Source organism: Colobus angolensis, unplaced genomic scaffold (assembly GCF_000951035.1).
Source record: "Colobus angolensis palliatus isolate OR3802 unplaced genomic scaffold, Cang.pa_1.0 Scaffold285, whole genome shotgun sequence".
Classification (NCBI taxonomy): Eukaryota; Metazoa; Chordata; class Mammalia; order Primates; family Cercopithecidae; genus Colobus; species Colobus angolensis.
In genome coordinates this window covers 2,141,857-2,152,469 of record NW_012116099.1, presented here as the reverse complement: position 1 = coordinate 2,152,469, position 10,613 = coordinate 2,141,857, and the positions used below count along the sequence as shown (strand labels likewise).

At 39.0% G+C, this 10,613-nt stretch overlaps 1 long non-coding RNA gene across 1 annotated transcript; it reads right to left on the bottom strand.

The window, feature by feature from the left end:
- Window positions 1-3,616: 3,616 nt before the first annotated feature.
- Window positions 3,617-9,001, bottom strand: LOC105516601. Its single transcript, XR_001002512.1, has 4 exons — window positions 8,922-9,001; window positions 8,141-8,216; window positions 7,500-7,568; window positions 3,617-3,956 (listed from the first exon to the last, which is right to left on the bottom strand). It is a non-coding gene; the product is annotated as an uncharacterized LOC105516601 (long non-coding RNA).
- Between the last annotated feature and the right edge of the window lie 1,612 nt (window positions 9,002-10,613).

The window sequence follows — 10,613 nt, the reverse complement described above, 5'->3', positions numbered from 1 at the left end:
AAAAACCCAATCAAATTGATTTAAGCAGAGAATTACTGGCTCATGTGTCTAAAAATTCCAGGACTTCCTGCAGGCTTCAAGTACAGCTGGACCCAGTGACTCAAATCTGGATTTCATGCTCTCTCTCATCCTCCCCTGCCCTCATTCTTTTCCTCCCTCTCTCTCTCCATTTCCTTCTCTCTTGGGCTCTCCTCTCCTTGTGCTAACTTCACTCTCAACTAAGCACCTCCACATGGTGACCCCCAACAGATCAAAGTTCACACCATCTTTATGGCTAATGATCACACAGAGTCTTCACCACAATTCAAGCAAAAGTTCTGGAATTGAGTCTCACTGAGCCAAGTTGAATTTCAGGCCTTTGACAAACCCATTGGCTGTAGTCGAGGGTATCAGACATGCTAATTCAGCTGGCCTGGGTTGTGAGTCCACTCTTAAGGCTGGGGAAGTAACCCTCTGGGGGACCAGGAGGACTTATTGTTGAGCAAGCATGACTGCCCGAAAGAAAACCAAAGAACTGTTAACCACAGAAGGAAAATGGGTGCTGATTTCTGACATTGTGTCCTGTGACACAATGTGTGTTCCTCACAATGTCTCCTGCTCTTCTGGAAGGCCACTGAGCTGGAAATCAGACAATCTGGGTCTGGTTATTTTGACATTGTCAAGCCTGTCATTTTCTCTTGGCTTTATTTTCCTCATCTATTCAATGAAGGAGTTGGCTTGGAATTCTAGGCTTCCTCTTATCAGCAAAGTTCAAAGATATCTATATGCATATGTCTTCTTGGCCCAACTTCAATGTAAACAAACATAATCATTTTGTTATTCTGATTGAATGAAAGAACCTAATGAGCCTGGGAATCACAAGAAGTGAGCAAAGTAGAAAGATGTGGAGGTGAATTAGTCAGAGGAATAATGCTAGCAGCAGTAGTAGTAGGTTCCTATGCGATGAGTGTTAAGGCAAAAGCAGGGACATTTGGCTAGCAGTATAAAGGCTAGAGGAGATGGAGGAGAGATGCATCAGTAGAGAAAAAGCTTCTAAGAGAAAGTGATGCTTGAGATGATTCTTAAAGGAAGAGTGGAAATTGCCTTGTGAATGGAAATGGATGGGGCATTTCTAGCAAAGGGAACGTGAGACATGGTGGTGTACAGCATTGCCAGGGATTAGAGCCTGTGCAGTAGAGAGCTTGGTGAGAGACCTAGCTGGAAGGTAGGCTAAGGGCAGACCATGGAAGGCCCAGCATGCCATGTTGGGAAGTGTGGACTGTATTCTGCAACAGAGGATGTGAAAACAAGCGTGCCACGTGAAACACTGGGCATAGATTATCCATATAATCCTTACCACAGTCCATTAATCAAATGGATATTTATTATCCCTATTTTACAGATGAGGAAACTGAGGCTTAGACAGAGTTAAATAATATTCCCAACTGCTTGAATGCTGATGGAATTGGAGCTCTTACCCAGATCATCTGATGAGTTCAATGCTAGTATTTCTTCCATTATGCCTTTGACATCTCACCTATCTCCCGTTTCAGAGGATTCCTGCAGAGACTAGATCTAGATCTCAACAAGTAAGGATTTGGATGTGATTGGCTGAAAACATCAGCATTTGTCTTAGTGTCACCCATAACACTCCCAATATTTTCAGCAGTTAGCATTCTTCTTCAATCAGCTCAAAAGAAATTATTTTTAACTCATGACAATATAGTGTTTGTGAAACTTGGTTAGTAACTAAGAGAGACACCCTTGGCAATTTCACAAAGTGTCTAACTGGTTACTTCTGCAAACAAGTCACTGAACAAAATTTCTGGAAAGATGGCAGGCAGTCTTGGAGAACAACTACAACTCCAAATACAGAAATAGATTTAAATCAAGTAACTTTTGTAATTGAACCAATGGACATAGGCCACCATGTGAGCTTGCCACAAACCATTGTTAGGGTAAAAATTGCCCAATTCTTGTTAAGTTCACAAATGCTTGGGCTGCCTAAGAATTAGGAGATTTAAATTCAGATTTAGAAATTAAAGATGACAATCCTCTCATATCCATGGGCATGAAACCAATTAGCTACCAGGTTTGGAAAGCTTAACAGCCTAATTTCCTCTTTTCCTTTCATCAAAAATTAAATTTTTAAAGAAAATTTAATTCAATTTTTCTCACTTAATACCATCTTGTCACCTACATTTGCACTGCCAGGATGTGGACATGGAGGTCTGTCGCACCCATTTCAAAAACACAGTGAACGGCAGCCTGTCTCAAACCGTTCTTTAAAAAGAGAGCATTCTACTTAAAGTATTGATTCTGTATCTCTCAAAAGAATCAAAACGACTACCACAGTAAAACTTAATGTCCCAGCTCCAAGTATGTCATTTACAAATTGCTCTTTAATTTGAGATGTTTTATAACAGAGTGGCAAGATTTGCAATACAGTGAAAGCATAAGAACCTATAAAGAATTATGTAATCACTATGTCCTGTACACGAAGTGTTGGTTTTGGATTGCTAACAAATGTTCAAACTCCCTTGGAAAAAAAAAAAAAAAAAGAAAGAAAAAGAAAAACAACAAATTGTGAGGCCAAGAGGATGAGTGGATCGAGTGTCAGCGTTTATGTTCAAGCAGCATGGATTGGCTCCAGCCTGAGGTTAACTTAGAATTAAAATGGAACTGGTGGTCTTGCCTTGGCAGACAAGAGGTTATAACAAATCTATGACCACATACATACAGACACCACGGTCGCCAGCTAAACCACACACATGTGGCACACTCAAAGAGCTTCAGTGAGGCAGTTACCAACACAACCGGGATCCTTTTTCTTCCCTTTCTAGGAGACAGAGCAAACCGTAGCCTCTCACATAGCAATTAAAGGAACCTACCTCATAGTTAACACCCAGAATTTAAATTAACATTAGTAATGGCTAGAGAAAGTTTATCCTCAGTAGAAAGCACCCTATGTATTATCGTCCAATCATTTACCTGCCTAAAAAAGTGATAGTGAGTTTCCAAAAATGCACTATCTTCCAGGCTTTTACATAAAGACTTCTTTGCTTTTCTGGAATCTAATGAGTAAGCATGTTTCACACCCTCTGGGTATCTATTTTGGAAAGTCAAACTCATTGACCACTCCTGAAGCAATCAAGATTCAAGACACCACTAATTAAAGCTTCACAGAGGGAAACCACATGCAGACATGGCTGTGTTACCGGATACTCTTTACAAGGCAGGAGAGGTGGAAGGCAGCCCCACCATGAACGGGAGGCCAAGGTAAGTGGCAGGGACAAGATCCATCATGGCGGGCTGCCAACATGTTCACATGATGGGTCCCAGGTTATGCTGGGCCCTGACAATTAATTCTTGTATTCACTGAACAAACATCCATAATAATAATAAGAAAGTGGGCTCCAAGTTCTTGATAAAACTGAATAGGGTATCACACCCTACGAAGACAAGAACAGAGGAATTATGAAATGTTCGGAGGGTGGTCTCACCTGTGCTGTTCTATCAGAATTCTGCACAGTTTAACTGGTTTTTCCTTGAATCATGCAATGTATCAGCTATCCCTTACTATATAACAAACTACCCCAAACTTACTCCCCTAAAACAACAACCAAAATTATTACTTACAAGATTGCAGGTTATCCAGGCAGTCTTGCTCATATGAGTCAAGCTCAGTTGATCTAGGCCATGCTCATCCATGGCAGATCAGCAGGAGACTGGAATGGCCTCACTGTAGGTGGGATGGCTGGGTACCTATTGGCTTGGACAATGGAGGTGACTAGGCCATGTAAGTTAGTCTTAACTAGGATTCATGGTGTTATTCGCACCCCAGGAGAGTCAGCAGAGGCGTACAAAACCCTCTGAGGACCAGACTTCACTTATTCTGCATTTGATCGGTGAAAGCAAGTGGCAAAGTCAAGCCAGATTCTGGGGACAGGGACATAGACTCTTCTTTCTGAGAGTTGCTGCAAGGTCACATTACAAAGAATGGGTTACAAAAAAGTAAGATTTGGTGCCATTTTTACATTCAACCTACCACATCCATCTAATCAGTGGTAAAGTTAGGAGAGAATATTTCTGTTTCAAATTTTCAGACTCTTTCTACTACCCCACACTAAGTTACAAAACTCCAACCCATATTTGATCCAATAGACATCAAGAAGTATAGAGTATACTGGCTTTAGGGTTAGATTCTCTGGCTTGTTACATGCTTTCAGCATTTCATCAGTGTATGACTTTGTGTAAATTACTTAACTCACTTGTGGTCTTCTAAAATTGATTTAATAATAAAGCCCAGCTCTCAAGTCTACTATAAGAACTACCATAAGGACTAAGTAATATACATGATGTTTTGAAAAAGTGACTGTCACTTAAAGTGCTTGAAATATACATATCATCCTCATCATCATCATTAATATTGACAAAATGAACTTCTGCTCCATTTTCTTTTCTCCATTCATGTCTCTCCCTCCATTACAAGGCCTGGAATACAGATCTTTCTCACCCAACATCAAGCTAACCCTTTTATTTTGCCCTGTACAACATATCCCCTAATTTTAATACATAAACACAAGCAGAACAGAGAACAGCCTTCCCCTACCCTGACAATTTTCTGGACAGTTTGTGCACTTAAATTCGCAAGTCAACCTTCAGGCCTGGAGGTTGCCTGCCAGGAGCTTCTTGCCACTTCCCGTAGCCTGAACTCTAAGGGCCTGGGGTTTGCCTTATTTAACTGTGGTATCGTCTGGGATTCCTCAGGCCTGGGAGCTACACTTGGGCCAAGACATTTGTGGCCTCTACTGGCTCAGAAATCTGTTCTTCCTCGCTTTCTCTCAGAAACTCTGTGTGTGTTTGTCTGTGTATGTCTCTGTGTGTGTGTGCATGTATGTGTGTATCTGTTAACAACTCCTTCAGAGTAGTTGTATCTGGCACATGTACTAACACAAACTTCATGATTTGGGGAAAAAAATACTACACTCATTCTGCCATAGGGGAGACAATAATCAGAAAGCCACTTTCTATATAGATTTGTTCTAGAATAGCCTTGTCTTAAAATCATAAACACAAACTCAAATAGAATAGATACAAAAATAGTTTTATCTTTTGCACCTCAGTGTAAAAACGTCCCACTGATTCGGATGCACATTAAAATTTGAAAAGCACTAGAGTAGGCCGATTCTTCCCCAACATCTGAACGCTGCATAATCACCTGGAGGGCTTGTTAAAATACAGACTTCTAGGCCCTGTCCCTAGAGATTCTGATTCCACAGATCTGGAAATAGGCCCTGGATTCTGCACTTCTAACAAGCTCCTTGATACTGCCAATGCTACTTTTCCAGGAACCACATTTTGAATTGTGAGGACCAATACCTTCCTTTCACATTTGGGAAAATGAGACCTGGGAAAAAATAAATAGGTATGGGTGCTAACTAAAGATCCAGTGTCTTAACAGTTATACAGAAATTGAGACAGAACCCCAGGTTCAGTTCAATTTTTTTTTTTTTTTTTCCCAAAGCATTTTCTGATGACTGATACTGCTTTCAGCTGGATTTGTATCTTTTTTCCTCCTGTTACATGACTTTGATATTTTCACCTTTGCCATTTGACCTGTGAAATACTTTTCAGTTTCTGACAATTCTGTTTCATTTCCTCACTTTAAACTTAAATTTTATTTTATTCTCTGATTATTTTTAATCTTGGCAGAGAATTGAAATTTTTGCTCAAATAATGTTTATTGAATGGAACCATCTTCTATTTCTTTCCTTTTTCTTAATTCCCCTATTTCAGTCTCCTTAGACCTTCACACTTCACACAGCTATTCATCTTCCTCAGAATCATCAGTACTGATCATCTAAATCCTCTGCATCATCATCATCTACATCTACAACATCTTTATTTTCTACATTATTTACATCTACATCAACTATATCTGTATCATCTATATAATCTATACCTACATCATCTACATTATCTATATCTACCTCATCTATATCATCTATATCTACATCATCTACATCTATATTATCTACTGCTACATTATCTACATTATCTATATCTGTATCATCTATATAATCTATATCTACATCATCTACATTATCTATATCTACATCATCTATAGCATCTACATCTATATTATCTACATCTACATTATCTACATCTACATTATCTACATCTACATTATCTATACCAACATCACCTATAATATCTATATCTACATCATCTACCTTGCCTACATTTACATTATCTATATCTACATCACCTATATCTTCCACATCTACATCACCTACATCATCTACATTTTCTACATCTACATCATCCTTGTCTTCTACATCTATGTCATCTACATCTACATCATGGACAGCAGCCACAGCAACAGCTGTTTTTACTGTACTTTCAAGATACTCACTCCCTCAGTGGACATGAATTAGTGAGTTGAAAGAAGAAGAAATTAAAAACTTGACTTTGAGGAAACAGTTTAGAAGTCGAGGGAAACAAACAGAGGTGACAGCTGAGGCACTAAATCACTTTCCATTTCAACCTACACTGTCCACTGAACACTGAAACTCATGGTTCAGAAAAAAAAAAGAAAAAGTCAAAATTGAAGAAAGTCACACCTGTAAGACTATTTGTGCAGTAATAACTCTTTGGAAATAGTTTAACTAGAAGATATAGTTTAAGACATTATTAGAGCAAGATTCAAAATCCTTTAGTGTATGTTAGATGGGGCTTCAAAACTTAGAGGTTCTAATTGGTTAAGTAAGTGTCCCCATTCTCCCTCAGGGCTTGGTGTTGCTACTCTTGAAAAGGTTTGTGTCCTCAAAGAGGGGGGAAAAAAACCTTATGGATAGGTTTACCAGATTTGGCAAATAAAAATACAGAACTCCCAGTTACATTTGAACTTCACATAAATTATTTTTACCAAAAGATGTCTCATACAATATTTGAGGTATAATCATACTAAAAACCTTTTTTTGTTTAGCTAAAATTCAAATGTAATGGATAGTCCTGTACTTTTCTGGCAACTCTAAGAAAAGCCATGATAATTTTACCAAGATGAAAAAAAGTCATGGAGTTGGAGAAGGAATTTAAAATTAATATATTTGGCAAAAGATGGATTTTCAGCATACATAAAAAAATGCTTACAAATCAATAAGAAAAAGATAACACAGTTTTTAAAAAATGGACAAAAAATAGGAATGTGCACTTCTCAAAAGAAGATAAATTAAATGGCAAAGTCAAAAGGTGCTCAACTTTACTGTTCATTGTGAAAATGCGAATTCAAACTCCAATGAAATCCCACGTATGCCACCAGAACAAGCAGACTATGCCAAGTATTGGTTAGAAATAAAAGCAAATAGAGGCTTCATCCTCTGCTGATGAGACTGTAAATCTGTGCAACCACCCTGGAAAACTGGCAGTATTGATTAAAACTGAGCACGTGCCTATCCTGTGACCCAACCATTTTACTCTTAGATACATAACTAGCAGATATATGCACATTTGCTCACCAAAGACATATTCAAAAATGTCCATGGAACATTAATCATAATAGCCAGACCTGGAAACAACCCAAACACCTACAATGGATAAAACATTGTGGAATGGAATAAACAATCTGTGGTATATTCCTATAATAAAATGGACCATCCAGCAATGAGAATGACTAATCTACATTAACATGCTGCAAAATGGATGAATTACACATGTGCACGCATGCATGCGCACGCATACACACACACACAGCAAAAGAAGCCAGACACAAAAGAGCACATACATTATGATTTGTAACTAGTCTTAGGTGCTAGGAGTCAAAATAGCAGCTCTGGTAATCTGAGCTTGCGAACTTTGGAGCTGGCCACATTCTGTTTCTTAACCACAAGTTTCCTCTCACTTTGTGAAAGTCATGGTGCTGCACACTTAGGATCTGTATCCTTTGCTGAATTTGTTATACTTCAATCCCATTTACCTTAATACCTCTAAAAGACATGATCAAGGGAAAGACTGGTACCTTCTGACCTTAATCAGGATTGTGTAACAGAATCAATATCATTTTCATCATAGCAATCATCACCATAATCATAGTATCTCATTATGTGAGAATTACCGCAGGCTGAGCTTGGTTTTAGATATTTTGTTTACACCATCTCACCTGATGTTATTAATCCTCACACAGCATTTGCCATTATTCTTCCACTTTTATAGACGAAGACATGAAGACATGGAATCTGAAAAAGGATACATGGCTTATCCAGGAAAATGCAATTTTTATGTATCAGAGACAAGTTTTGAAATCAGGAGCTGATTCAGGAGCAGAAAAAGCAGGTGCTCTTTTCTCTATAGGAGGCCATAAGTCATCTACAAAATGGGGAAACATTTAAACTTCCTCCTCTCATTGTACTTTCTGAGTCCAGAGATGGTGTAAAACCTCAACAGTCAGTCTTTTATGCTGAGAAACATACATATGACTTCTGGATTTAATCCAATTACCTAGAATTAACTGACAATTCCTACAATCAATTCTCAACTCAACAAAGGAGAAAAGTAAATTCCCCCTCCATTATTTCAGCTATCTTCATAGCCAAGTATCTAAGGAAAAAAATAACAGAATTTAACACTCAAGCAACAAGACCTCCTATATAGTTTCAACAAATGCACACCCACTTTACGAGCTTGCGTTCACGCATCTATAATACAAGATCTTTTTGCCAATGATTCTCAAACTTTAGGATAAGCAAGAAATAATGAGAGCTTCTTTAGACAGATTTCTGGGCTCCAGCCCCAAGAGATTCTGATTCAGTAGGTCTGAAGTTAGCCCTGAGAATCTACATTCCTAACAAGTCTCCAAGCGATACTGATGCTGCTGGTCCTTGGACCACACTTGAAGCAGTACTGCTTTATGCCAACACAAACAATGTGGAAAAGATGCTCACACGGTTTTTTTTAGAGACTGAATCTTCTGTCTTGCCACTGACATCTATGGCTACTACTTCAGGCTAGGTCCACATGACTGAGAGGCAACTGACCTCCCCTCCCCTACTCCAAGCTCTGTTTTCATCATCATTAGTATCAAGGCTGCCATTGTGTCCGTCACAATGGGATGATTGGCCACATGGCTTCCCCAGGACCTGAGTTCTGCTTTCCCTTTGTTCTACTCTAAACTGCAAGACCTCTAGGATCCAAATTTCTCACAGCATGTACATATTTATTGCATTTTGGCTTGTTTTATTCCAAAGGGGAAAAAATCTAAATCTGTAAGAATTAAATCCATGTCTTAGGATTTCTAATAGTTTGTCAAGTTTGCTTCCTGTTTAATCCCCACATCTGGGCATTTTGAGAAGAGAACAAACACCTATGTGGAAGGTGAAGGACCCCACCTCCACCACTTCCATGGTGTCCTAAAGCAATTCTGAGCTCCTCCTTTGCTTTCTACTCATCTTCAAAATTCCCCAAGGCAGGTTCTCTTTTCCCCTACCGATTATGAGCTCCATCAATTCTCTCCCCAAGAGTTTTGAGTAATTCTTGGTAGAAAATCATCTCTGTAGAAGGATGTGAAGAATAAGCTTCCTATGTCAAGAAGTAGCTAATTATATCACAACCTAGAAAGTATCTAGGTTAGGAAGCAAGACTTTGCCTCTGTCTCCCTACACCACAACTGGTTAAAAACACAGGATATCATATGTGGAGCGAGAGATCACCAGACCCTCATTCTTTCTTTTAGCTGGCTGTTTCATTCTAAGGGGGACCACTTCAACCATATTGCTCTTCAGCTGTAAAGTAGAGTATTGTTTTAAGTGATCCCCAAGATCTTTCATCTCCAAGAGTCTGCAAACCCATGAACCTACAGACAAAAACCAAAGGAAACGCCCTCCTTTCCAACCTACTCTTGGCACAAGAGGTGGTTTTTCCGTAGGAAAATGAAGCCTCGTGATGTGTGAGTCACAGAGAGATGATGAGCCAATAAAAGGTCAGGGAAAAGGAACAGAGGATGGAAAGGGAAGATACAATGCGCCATCAAAGGAGAAAGTGTTTGGGCTTCTTTTCTCCCTCTGAAGTCCACAAAGAAAAAAGCAACAAAATCCACCACTGGGTTAGCCAAAAATAATATCAATCAGGAATCACTTAGTCCATTTTCATATTTCATTTCTACAGTAGCAAAAGAAAGTAGCCAGCTTCTTTGCAGGAGTACATGGGTAGGTAGCATCCATCAGCTCACAGAGACACACCCACCCTTCAAACTCAATTTGGCTAAAATGACTTTTTTTTTTATAAGGACTCATGAGAAAATGGTTGACTTCCAGCCCTTATGTTATCAGAATTGTTTGACATTGAATTACATGGGCCTGGACTATAAATCTTGACTTTAGCCTCAAATGCAAGGCATTTGATGTGTCTGGGAACCTGCTGTAAGAAAGAAATTAGCTGTAAAACAAAGTAAAATGCCTGTTCCCATGGGAAGAACCGGCAGGACTGCTAATAGATCATGTGCTCGTTTGGAAGACACTTGTTCCTTTGGTCAAACAGCAACTAATATTTTCACTTTCCACTGCCTTGAACAGGAAATGTGGTACTAAGGACCAATAGACAGGGAAAGGTATCATATTAATTACATGGTCAGTAAACAT